This window comes from Triticum urartu, chromosome 1 (assembly GCF_003073215.2).
Source record: "Triticum urartu cultivar G1812 chromosome 1, Tu2.1, whole genome shotgun sequence".
NCBI lineage: Eukaryota > Viridiplantae > Streptophyta > Magnoliopsida > Poales > Poaceae > Triticum > Triticum urartu.
Window position 1 is genome coordinate 538,484,721 of NC_053022.1, and position 13,089 is coordinate 538,497,809.

At 45.7% G+C, this 13,089-nt stretch overlaps 1 long non-coding RNA gene and 1 pseudogene across 2 annotated transcripts; both read right to left on the minus strand.

Moving 5' to 3' along the window:
• Positions 1-5,493: 5,493 nt before the first annotated feature.
• Positions 5,494-8,816, minus strand: LOC125538073. 2 transcript variants are annotated; one of them, XR_007296179.1, is made up of 3 exons: positions 8,698-8,816; positions 7,661-7,743; positions 5,494-6,215 (listed from the first exon to the last, which is right to left on the minus strand). It is a non-coding gene; the product is annotated as an uncharacterized LOC125538073 (long non-coding RNA). The 2 variants fall into 2 exon arrangements; XR_007296190.1 differs by lacking the exon at positions 8,698-8,816 and adding an exon at positions 8,309-8,484.
• Positions 8,817-9,910: 1,094 nt separating this feature from the next.
• Positions 9,911-11,550, minus strand: LOC125533072 (annotated as a pseudogene).
• Between the last annotated feature and the right edge of the window lie 1,539 nt (positions 11,551-13,089).

Below are 13,089 nucleotides of genomic sequence, written 5' to 3' on the forward strand. Positions count from 1 at the left end.
TTTACTGGGGCAGCAAGAAGGGAAAGGAAGATGGTGTGGGTATCATGCACTAAAAAATAGCGATCTATAGCGTCGCTAATAGCATGCGATAGCGTGTAGAGAATTGTCTCGCTAAATAAATCAGGTTGCAATTTCTCATTAATAGGGCGCTATCGTATTTAAGGGGCCGCATTATTTTGCATTGCGTGCTATTATTTTCCTTGGTATCATGGGACAATATGACCATGTCAAAATATAAAGGGGTCTAGGCTTTTGGGATTTGGAAATTTTCAACTTCGCACTTCTTGCGCGCCAAGCATGGAGGCTGCTCCAGTAGCCAGACTCGTAAGTGCGTGTGTGGTTAAGGCTATGTATTACCCTGAGTTTGATCTTCTCTCCACCATCATGGGCATCTGTCCGTCGCAGGTTTGGAGATCAATTTGCGGGGGGTCAAGATGTCATGAAACTCGGCTTGGTGCGGAGGATAGGGGATGGCAGAATCCCGAATGCTTGGAATGATAATTGGCTGCCACGAGATCACATGCTCCGCCTTGTATGTGCGATTCTATTGACCCTCCTCAGATGGTTGCAAACTTTATTGTTAGAGCGACGGGAGCATGGGATACTAGTGCACTGGCCGCACACTTCCTCCCCATGGACACTGAAACAGTGTGTCAAATTCCGTTGGACACGTGAATCAATCGGATTGCTGGGTATGACACTATGAGAAAAATGGTGTTTTCACGGTTCGGTCTGCCTATAAACTGTTAATTGCATGGTATTTGGTGCGATCGTCCATGCCGACCAGCGCCAAGCGAGCACGCGCGTAGATTGTGCCCACTTCGGTGTGCGCTATCTGCAATGCTGCCAATCAATGGCAATGGACCTTGTAGGGTAAGGTAGAGTGGCCGCTCTACCTTAAATTATGACAAAAATATATTTACATTTTTTTTCTGAAAAGGAGGATAAGTCTGGGTCTCAACATTAAACGATGCACATAGCCGTATATTATTAAGAATGTAAAATCCAGCCGTTGGGCAATTTCAACCCAGAAATAAAGCAAAAAGAAAACCTCAGGCCGTATACATCGCGACAGTAACTCCATTAGATAGACATTAAACTATGATACAAGACAAAATCAGTGGCAGAGCTAGCATCAAATTCCCCCAGGACTAAGCTAGCTTGAATGATGCACTCCAGTGATTTTGTATATTTTATAAGAAGGAACATCAAAGGCTACTATTTCTAGGCCTAGGGCTATAGCCGCCCCAACTACCCTAGGCCTGTCTCCGCCATTGGACAAAATCAAAATAAAAAATACACAACTCCTAGGCTACGCCTTCAACAAGAAATCACCACCTTCAATCCACCACCTTCAGCCAGGAGACGACACAGGTGCGCATCGACATAGCCTGATCAAAGATTTTGTGTTTTCACCGGAGTGCATAAACTCGTCAGTGAAGCCGTCTGTACCAACTCCTCGATAACCTTTGGAGAAGACATCGGAAGACAAAGATGTCTCATACCGCCTCTCCCACCATTGTCGCACCACCGTCGACCTAGTAGCAACATGCTAAACATGACACCTCTGCCCAAGGATCATGTTGCACCTACCGATAGCAGGCATGATTGGACACCTCCGCATGAGATGTCGTTCATAGCATCTGCTAGCGGCGCCTCCGCATGCGGCTTCACATACCAGCAACGAGCATTGCTCGACGTCTCCGGAATAAACGCATGTGTCACCTGCAGAGCCGCATCGAACCCGGTCTGTTGACGGAGGGGACGTCCCATACCGCCGCCAGCCTCAGAAAGGCTGTCACCACCTCAAGATCTAGTCTGCAAGTTGCCCACACGACCATGGAGTTCGCTACCTCGAAGAAGATGGGTCGCCGCCCTGATTTAGGGCGCTACAAAGAGCAGCCACTGCCACGCCAGCCGCCGTCGTCGCCCATACAACGACAACCTCCGCCTTGGCTGTCAGATCCGGGTACTAGGGCCAGAATCCCTTGTGTGCCGACCCATGGTCAGCTGCGCTCGACCTCTCGGCACGCCGATGAGAAGGCAACCACCAGTACAACCGCCCTGGCATCTGCTGCCGCTTCAGGCCGCTGTAGATCTGATCTGGGACAATGCATGTGCACCATGCACACACGCGCCCGAGGCGCCATTGCAGCTAGCTCCGGCTACGCCCATGTGACACCCGCCTTTGCCAAGCCTCCGCGACGCCGCACTCCCACCGTAGGCCGAATGCCTTGCCGCCATCTGGACCCCGCAAGAGAAAAAGGAGGGCCCTGCTGTCGCCGACACCGGGAGGGCTTTGCCCGATGGTGGAAAGGGGAGGGAGGACCGGAGAGGAGAAGTTGTCTAGCGGCTAGGTTTCTGCCCGGGTCACCCGCAGGGAGGGCGACACGAGCGTCGCATATGCGAGCGTCAAGTGCAGTCAACCATATGCATATTCAACTGGCATGTCAATTTCATGCGTGGTGGCGGCTGGATCCTCTCGTTGAGGAAGAAAGGAGTAGAAACGAAGAGAAGAAGTCATGGGCTAGGGTAGGAGTACTGGACCGTGGGGAAAATATCCATTGATACCAACACACACATGCTCCCATGCTACCAACTTGAGAAGTTCGAATCTAAACATCTCAAAAAATTCTGAAAAAATCATGGATGTTAACAATACATATGTCGACAACCCTAAAAAATGCATATCAAAACTTGACATGCACATGGAGAAACAAAAGAAGACAAATTCAGATGTGAATAGTGTCAGTTTTGCTTTTGTCTTCTCTTGACACTATTCATGACAGATTTTCTTTTTTGTTTCTCGCTCGAATTTTGATTTGAATTTTTTAGGGGTTATCTTAACATGTGTCGTGAACATTCATGATTTTTTTCAGATTTTTTTTGAAATGTTTAAATTTGAAAATTTTAAATTGGTAGCATGGGAGCATTTGCGAGTTGGTATCACCTGATACTTCCCCTTAGACTGTTTTCTTTTTATTGTGGGCCGAGGCGCCTAGTTAAGTGGTGGGATGGTGGATACCCTTAAGATTAAGATTGTGGCTTCCAACGAATTGCTCTCCGGTTTTTCGATGTTGAACAACTAGCTAGCCAGCAGCTGCATTTATAAGCTCTTATGCTTCTCCCACGCGCCAGCACGCACGGTGGTGCCTGCTTCCACCTTCATCAGAGCTAACTTTTACCATCTAGTTTCACATTCCTAGCTACTACTACACCAGATGAACCTAGCTAGCTAGAGTTAATGCTATGCACCAAGTTGACGAACTCAATATATGAGGCGCCGAGCACATTGCGTCTGGCTGTTTGCTGGAATATGCATGCTTCTTTCCTAAGCTAGTATTAGAGCAACTCTAGCAGATCCCGCAAAAACTTGACCCGCAAAACGCGTTTGCGGTTTCATGAAGATCGCGTTTGCAGGTCAAAAACTAGCGCGGCTGAACAGAAACCGTATTTAAAACTGCATAATTTGAAAAAACACTTTCGCGGGAGAAATTGCACCTCGTTGACGCGAGTAGTTCATCACATACTACATAGATTTTACATAATCAACACACTACAAACATAGTTCATACTACATATTACGTTAATGCTAGTACTAGAGGGGGTCGGATCTGACGGCGGCCAGGTCGCGGCAATGGACGACGCCGTGGAGGAGAAGGACGCTCAATCCTCCTCGCCGGAGCTGCAAAGGTCGACATACTTCGCCCTCTGCTCCTCACGGATGCGGCGCCACTCCTCATCCTTCTCCTTGGCGACGAGGTTGGCGGCGACCGACTGCCGCCACTGGAGGTCTTCGAGCTTCTTGGCGTGGCGCCAGCACTCCGCCTCCTCGCACACACTTCGTTTGGCGATGGCGGCCGCAACGGTGTCGACGTCGGCGACGTAGTCTTCCGGTCCGGCGACTCCACGGCGGCCGAGCGAGCGGGCTCTTCGGGCTCCTCTTTGACGGGGACGAAGTCGAACTCGTCCGGCTCCTCCAGCTCCTCCTCGTCCTCCGACCACTCCCTCTTCACGGGGAGAAGGCCCGCGCTGGAGGAGGAGAAGCTCCCGCGTACGAAGATCTCCGGAGGAGAAGGACACGCGCCGGCGGTCGTACTCCTCCGTCTCGCTCCGCCAGAAGCTCGCCGGCGGCGACAGGCCGCAGTTGGTCCACTTCCGGGCCCCGCGCTTCCTCGCGACGTCCGACCGGACGCGCCGCTCACGCTCTGGGTCGCTTCCGCAGTCGGATCTACTGCCGGAGCCGCGTCTGGAGCTCCACATGCGGCCCTACATGGCGGCTGGAGGCAGGGAGGTGGTCGCCGGCGGCGAGAAATGTGGAGAAGGGGGTTGGGAATCGCGTGGCTCGGCGGCGGCGGGCGATAGGGTTTCCACCCGCAAACGAGCCGCGGAACCGTAGATATAGCGGTCGGGTGTGCGGTTTGCGGGCCGCGGCAAAAAAATTGCAGGCCGGGCGAGTATGCGGGCTCTATTCTGGCCAGAAAATTGAGTCGAGCCCGCATACTCGTCGGAATTTTGCAGGTCTGCATGTTTTGCGGGGTGTGCTAGAGTTGCTCTTAGAGTTTCTTTTTTCTGCTACATGTAGAGTCTGTTGGAATCAACCTTGTTGTACTTGTAGTAGTTCATGTTTTATTCATACTAGATGACCCGGTGCGCCAAATGGCGCAGAGACCCATTTGAAACCATGTTCGTGTTGAGAAATATTTGCCTTTTTTAGTAACTTTATGTTTGATCAAGGATAGAGACCATGTCAAACCCGAAGTGTTTTGAACGTGTATTTGGACAACGTGCCATTTGGCTCTATGTTACCCAAGTAAGGTGCAAGGTCCAAATTCAAGCATCAAGAGTAATGATTCTAAACCTTTTGTAACAGAAACCTTTGCATTTGTTAGTAACTTCGAGTTTTAGCAAGCACCGAGGGTAATAATTCTAAACCTTTTATATAAAAAATTAAGGAATACCTATGTTCAAACTATATACTTTAGCATGTGAAACTAATTCAAACTGTGCAAGTTGAAATATTTAGAGACCGATCGTAAAATTGCCGGCTCCACTCTACTGCGACGCGAGGGCCGGCTTGCTGCACCTTCCCCACATAATTGGCCATAAAATTTTCAATTGTCTACATTAGTATTTCTTAGACACCATATAGGAGATGAGAGAACAGTAAAAACATTGTTAAATGAAAACTATGTACCTTAGCTATCTAAGGCTTATGAAAACTGCAACCTTGAAAGAGGAAAAACAACATTAGAAATCTTAATGTTCCTGGTCCTGAATAGTGTATTCGTCTAAATATGTAGTTGATCACCTGGTGCAAAGTAAAAAAACTTCTCATGATATACCGCTGGGAACCTAAAAGCAAGTCATCACACATACAAACATTCCAAGGGAAAATGCGTAAACTCACAACTCAAACAAACTACTAACAGGACCATGTATGATTTTGCAGCTTAGAATCTACATAAAACAGAACAGTGCAGGTAACCTCTGCCTGAATCTCACTACTAACTTTATTCAAACATTTATTCTTAGATCATCCGTACTCCTTTTATGTACAAATCATGCAATATCTCTGTCTAAATCAATGCCAATGCATGCACATGCACAAGTCTGAACTAAACAACATATATGATATAGCATAATTATATGATCTAAAATAGATGCATGATCAGGGGAGGAAGATGGTGAAGCCAAAGATGAGCAACTGAGATTGGGGAACGACGACCGGCGAGCAGCAGCCCATAGTGATGGCCGGCTCCATTCGACCATGACGTGAGCAACGCCGGAGCTCCGGCCTGGCTGCTCCTTCCCCATGCCCGTCCTACTCATCCTCCCCTGCTTCTCCACACCAAGCATGAAGACCACACCAGCCAGGCTCTCTTATGGCGACGACCTGCGCCCGATCCAGAATCCTTGCTGCACAAGGAAATAGATGACCCGAAGCAGTCCAATAATTAGTAGCATCAGAGATCTCATACATAGCGCATTCAGAAATATAACGGTTTACATTCTGGTCAATGGCAGCATGAAGTCCAAAAGCATCAAGTGAAGCAAGAAGAAAGGTTTAAAGATAGTTGAAGGTAAAGAAAATCCTTAGGGTTATTTACAACAATTTATTTAGGTTGCTTTCATAAAGCATAGTGCGACACCATCCAGTTAACAATATGAAGTGGATGGCCGTCTCAATTCCTTGCTTCATGCGATGAACAAATCTGTGTAAAAATACACAATGTTAGTTACTGCATGGACACAATGTGTTGGAAAGTTGACCGAAAATGGTAATTATATTACTTTATCATAGGTTATGGGAGTAATCACTGCATATTCCATCGGTACCAAAGATTAGCTAAAATAACTCTTTTCTAAGAAACAAATGACAATCTATCTGGTGTAGATATATACTATAGATGGAGTGTTTTCAGCAAACCAATTAGCTTTACACTTAGAACCCAGCTCAGAATAAAAAGGGAACTTATAATGAGAAAGGAGGGAATTTTATAAGCATATTAATCTCTACATCATAGACTCTTTGTGAATCTGGACCATTATTAATAATTTAACATGTCATGACCTATTTTGTTCTCATGTCAATGGAAAGAAACACCTACTCACACATGTAAAAAGGCTAAAGCTACCACTGAACCAAAGCTATGAAGAAACTTCAATTCTAATGTTGTGTGAAACAACCTTTTGTCAGAACAAACCAAGCCTATGCAAAACTGTAATGCAAATTACAGAATAAACTTAGTAACACAACTATTTGTTTGTTTGATGGCAAATTTTAATTCTACGAAAGAAAGCAAAATGCTGAGAGACTTATCAAGGGATACCTGAATTTCATTGGCGTGTGCAATTTCTAGGAGTAAAGAACTCTGTTGCTCACATTCATATACATCTTCTAATCAAGAATAGTCTACAAAAGTGCATGCTAAGATGTAGTCTGAAGAAAACAATTATAAGTATGCCCAAACCAGAAAATCGATGTAATATCTTGTAAAACAAATATCAAAATCATGCCTAATTTCACCTTTTAGGGATTAGAGCAAGATTCAGAAATAGAAGCATCCTTATTAAATGCTCTCTGCTCTGAACCACAGTTTCAGAATGATTCTGAAAGTACAAATGCCTAGAGGCTTCTTGATGTAAATTTGGAACAAATATGAATCCAATGTATGGAGAAATAAGACAGAGGCCAAATTTTTTTTCTACTAAGCTGTATCTTGTATGAAACTGCGCCCAGATACAATTGGTATCAAACAATTTGGTTCCAGGTATTAAAAGGAAAAGGTAACCTCCTTATTTTTCAGGTAATATCAAAAATGTGGGTCTACAGAAGATTTAATAGACCTACAGAGTTAGTTTCTGAGCTACCAATTTAAATAATTTAATGAGAAAGCTAATCCCATGACCAAAGTGTGTCTGTATGTTGTGCTAACTACACTTTAAGGCTTGAAGAAAATGTACATATATGTTAGGCGACATAACAATGTGATGGTTGTATGCATCAATTAATGCAGAGGCCGGGGGTTTTAACCTCCTTTTCCAAAAAAAACGTGAGCTATTCATTCAGTAGAAAATTGCAACCAAGTATAGAACCGGCAAATTAAACAATATTTGGATCCATCCTCTAAGAATAGCTATTAATCAAACATCATACCTTGTGTCGTTGGCATAAGTTGATGGCAAGCTAGGACAGCAAATAAAAGTAGATCCGCTACTTCTAGTAATTCTACCAGACACCTGCATGGAGAAAACATGGCATCAGAGGTTAACGATCAAACACGTGGCAAGCATCAAGCAAGGCCATCAACCATTTAAGTAATAATACAGGAAAAGAACCACCATATATGTGAAGGAGCGAGCTTTGAAATAGAACATCGCTGAGGCAAGTTGGCTAATGCGTTTCAATTAGGATAGGATAGGAGTGACAGTTAGTACTTAGAAGCTCTCTTGCTCCTCTTAAGAACTTAAAAGGTCCTTTCTTTTCTTTTCTAGACAATACGTGTTGGGAGACCAGCTCATGAACAGAAAGCATTCCAGCGAGGATGCACATACTTAATATGGTTTGGCTCATAACATAGTTGAAATTCGTTGTCTCAACATAAACAGTTGAAATTCACATTAATTTTGGTAGAAACATATTTCACATTAATTTCGGTAGAAACATATTTCACATTAATTTTAATTAAGAGGAGCAGGGGCATTTCCTCAATGAGATGGCAGATGCAAGCAATTGTGATCAGCAGAAAAGGCTAAATCGTCAGGGTGCCGACGACATAGATCAATTCTTTGTTTGGGAACTGACCTTACGATGAACCAACTTGGGTCGATACACACATCGTATAAAATCTACCAGACCAGGTACTACCACGACTTGACTCCACGAGGCCCACAAACTTCCAACGACGTGAAACCACCGTCAGCATCAGATAGCTTAATTCATAAATCCTGGCACCTCCACCAAACAGCTATTTCACATCTTCAGTACAAAAAACAAAGAATGTTTATTTGAAATGATTGACATGTGCTTTATGATTATTTAAATCACAGAATTTGCTCTGTCGTCCATCAACATAAACAGTGAAAGAAAATTAGACCAAAACACCTTTTTATGTAGAAGAGGCGAGCAGACTATTTAAAAACATGGCATATATTTCTGCATATAACTCAATGTGAAGTGGAGTAGTGGCTGACCTTGCAAAAAGACTCCTTTTCTCGAGGGAGTTAAGCCATACATATTAGAGGCGAGTAGAGAGCGGCCGTACTTGTCACCGGCTTCCACGTAGCCGCGCCATAAGCACGAAGCTGAGAGGCCATAACATGCAGAGGCTGCTTTAATTACACAGGTTACTCTCCAGGAAGAAAATATATAATTCATAGAATTATATCGACATGGAAAATCTTTTGATCTCCATGATTCCACTGAGATTGGTTTGCCTGGGGCTCGGGACCCACTCAGGACTGTAGGATAGCAAAATCAACGGATCAAACAAACTGCACAATGGGAAATTTCATGGCAATACAAGACCAGGAGGAGGGAACCTGTGATAGCAGGGTGCATTCAGTTGGGGGTGATGAACCCCGAGCTCTCCGTCGCCAAAGAGTCCCTCATTTGCCACCACCGAAATTACTCTCAATTAGTCTACTCCTGGTTAGGCCTGAACCAGACAATTATTCAAAATTCAGTTTAGCAGAGATTTCGAGCACCACCAACCGCTAGCTGCTGGGGGATTCATGCAATGACCGCAGTAACCTAAGCCAATGCAGTAATGGCATGATACAACACAAAACTGGGCACGCGTTGTTCTGTGTTTTAAACAGACCACGCAGAAAATAGGAACCAAATCAAACACTGAATCGTCGGGCACTAAATTCATCATATAGACCATATGTCCTAGTAATGCAGCTAAACTATGCTCTGAATTGGTGCACACAAGACCAACAGATTACTGCACACGAGACTTGTATGTGGATACGCATCAGTAACAAATCATCAAGTGCATTCCCTGAAAATCACTCCGTTATATAGCAGACCAAATTAGTAAGACGCGAACAATGAAGAATATCTTCCCTGGATCAGACACCAAAGCCAACAAAAGTCTATGGGTTACACATTAACAATATAGCGCTGTCATTCCCATCTTTTACACGAAAACAGCATATAGTCATGTTCTTGTATATCATGCACCAAAGAAATAACAGGTATCTGCTGCTGCATCAACATGTTTTTCTTTGTACTACTTTCCCTTTTGCACCGTCCAAAAACAATCGACTTTTTGGTTTGCAAGGCCTCTTGCTCTGGGAATACACAACCATGTATCCTCATTTGACAGGTCATGAAGATTGGATCAAAAATTGCGCGAAAACTCTAGACCAAAATAAAAAATGCATCCCTGCCGGTCCAGCATTTATAATACAAATGCAATATTATTTTAGCATCTAATAACAAGCAGACAAGTACAAAAGATGGTGTTTTTCATAACCTCACCAGAGATGCGGAGAGCAAAAAGAGGGCAAATTCCCCAAAACTGATTAACGAATGTGTCACTTCAAGCGTATCCTAGAGAAACTATGCTTCTTGGCTGTCTTTTGACATCTCTTCCATTTCCAATTCCTTGACTGCTGCTATGAGGCTGCGGGTAATGCCCTTAAGGTATAGTCCACTGCCCTCCATTTCCTCCAGGAGCTTCTCAGCTGTTCTCCAGTCCATAGCCTTCAGACATAACGACTGGATGAGTTTGTTATACTCATCCACATTTGGCTGCACCCCGTCCTCCTTCATCTCCTTTAGGCACTCCAGGGCCTTCTCAAACTCCTCCATCTTGCAGTAACCACAGATCAGTATGTGATAATGGGCTTCATCAATCATGCCTCCCTTTGCGTAGCCACTCATGATCATGCTGTATGTATAAACATCAGGGCGCAGCCCTCGCCTCTCCATCACCCTAATCATATCCTTTGCGTTCCTCCATTTCTCCCTCTTTAGACAATCCTGTGATGACAAATTTGAACACTGCACTACCAGGAGCTGGGCCAAGATTCACCATCCTCATCAACAACTTCTTTGCATCCTTCACATTCTTCATCCTGCACAAACTATGTATAACGGCAGCCAAGGACTTGCCTGCATGCTTAAGAGACTCTCCTTTGTATTCCTCCAATAGCTCCAGAGCCATACTGATGGTCTCATCATTCTTCGCCAAAGCACCAACAAGGAAATCCAAGGATGACTTAGCCACGTAGGAATCTGAACCTTCTTCTCCTTCACTGCTAGGTATACTGAATGTGCCTCCGTCACCTTCTTCCCCTTGCAAAAGAAGGTCACAATCTCACCGGCCTTCTTCCCATCAGCAAAGCACCCAGAGCTAATCATCTTCTCGCAAACTCCCCATGCAGCACCAACCATGGACTTCTTTCCAGCCGCTTGAATCGCCAGATAATAGCTGTCACCGTCCGAGGTACAGCCAAACTCACTGAACTTGTCAAGCACCTCTAGCGCCGCCTTCGATTTCTCGAGCTTCCAGAACATTGCTAGCACTCTGTTCAGCAGTGGGGTGCTCCAGGGTTAGCCGCGGATGATGTTGGAGGACCAATGGAGATGGTAGGGGAACGATAGGAGAGCACGGGAAGGTGCTGGATGGCCGCTGGGGTCGCCGGAGCGGGCCGGAATCGGCCGGCGGCTGCTGCCCTTCTCCAGATCGAGGCTGCACTCCTGGCCTCTCCTGCTCCAGATCGAGGCCCAGATCGAGACCATGCTCGGGAAGAGAGGAAGAGGAGGGGGAGGCGGAGCAGCCCTTCTCTGGCCGCTGCCAGGCGGGGAGGCGGAGCTGCGACGAGCGGCGGCGGAAGGGAGAGAAGGAGACGGAGGAGTGGCTGCGTGGCCGTGCGGGTCCTGCGGCGCGTCGCCGAGGGGATGGGAGGCGGCGACAGCAGGAGGAGGCGGGGAAGAGAAGAGTGGAGGGAGGAGAGGGAGATAGAGGAGGGCTCGCGGCGGAGGCGAGCGCGCGTGGACGAGGAGGGCGCTCGGGGAGGCGGCTGCGGATGCATGGGAGGAAGGTTTGGGGGCTAGGTTTCTACAGGCGGAGCGGCTGACTTTTATACAATAATGCCCTCGGCGGGGCACGACATCTACAAGCGGTGGCACGAGCGATTTAAAGGCGACGTGGACGGCGCGGTTCTGCCTAGCAGTCTAGGAGAGTTTATATGTTCAACTAGCAGTTGGGGCGCGCCTCGTGAAAGGAAGTTTGGCCATTAGCAGCTTGTAGGTGTCATTTTCATTGCTTCTGCTGCTCCTTACATGTAGGTGAACATTAGCATATTTTAGTATGGCTGATTGATTATAGTCAGTGACAGTAATTCAGATATGACTAAAATGACAATTGGACTGCAAATTATATCAGATTCAGTAATGCAGAAACAAAGCAAATGATATTTATTACAAGTAGAGGAACATCTATGCAGTGCACAACCATAAACAAGTGGTAGCATAGTTTCTATAACGCGGAATTGATCTTACAAAAAGAGAACAAGTAGTACATCAGAAGTGTATGCCCGGACAATTGGTAGCATAAAACACAAAATTAATCATGTTGGCTACACTTGACTTCTTATCAAGAGAGAATAGCACATCAAAAGCAGATGCCTGAGTGACCTTAGGCAGGTCGAAAAGCTCGATTAGCATGGAGATGGGTGTTGTCATGGCGGCAGTATCATTGGTTACATGGCGCCCGTTGGACATCCACGAGGACAGTTGGGGGAGTACTTCTCATTTTTTCACATAAAGTAAAAATGTTATACGTAACCACAAGCAGCGGTGCCAGGTGTACACGCCCCTTTCACTTTCCTATTTCTACTTTGCATGAGACTGAAAGTACTGCAAGTTTCTAACTGGAACAATAAAACAGGTGTGTATCAACCGACAGGGACTTAGGTTACAGGAGCGATAGCATACATTATACTGGTTCAAAAGCAACAGTCAGGTCCACGTCGTCAGGATCGGGCTGGCTACCACATGGTGTTGCTGGACGAGACGAGCCGACCGAATCCGTCCATGCATGACGGCCTTCCGTCCGCCGGGAAGCTCATGGTGTAGCTTTTCTTCTCGCCCACCTTGGTGATGGTCAGTGTTGATCTGCATGCTGCCCGCCGTGGCAGTGGCCGTCACATTATTCCTCCACTGCCACAGAAACGAGTTTACTCTGTTGGTTTGGTGCAAATCAAACCTGTCCAGCAAAGAATGATAAATTAGCACAATGGTAACAACCAAATCTATAAACTGTAGTGGATAAATATCATGCGTTGAAATGAAGTCAATACAAAAGTATAAATATTTTAGATAGTAATGCCAGCAAAAAGTTAACAAAACAGAAGTGTGTGATAGCTCCAACTTCCACTATAAAAAGGGATATTCACATGCACATGTCAGACTCTATAAAATGCGCATACTTGTGTTACATCGTCCATGTGGTATTCCTCTAAGCAAGCTATCTGTTTTGAACTTCTCCAGTCCCACAATAAAGCCTAAAATCAAGCAACTTGAGTGGGACTCGACCTGAATAACGTCAGGAAACCTCATCTTTTTTGCTA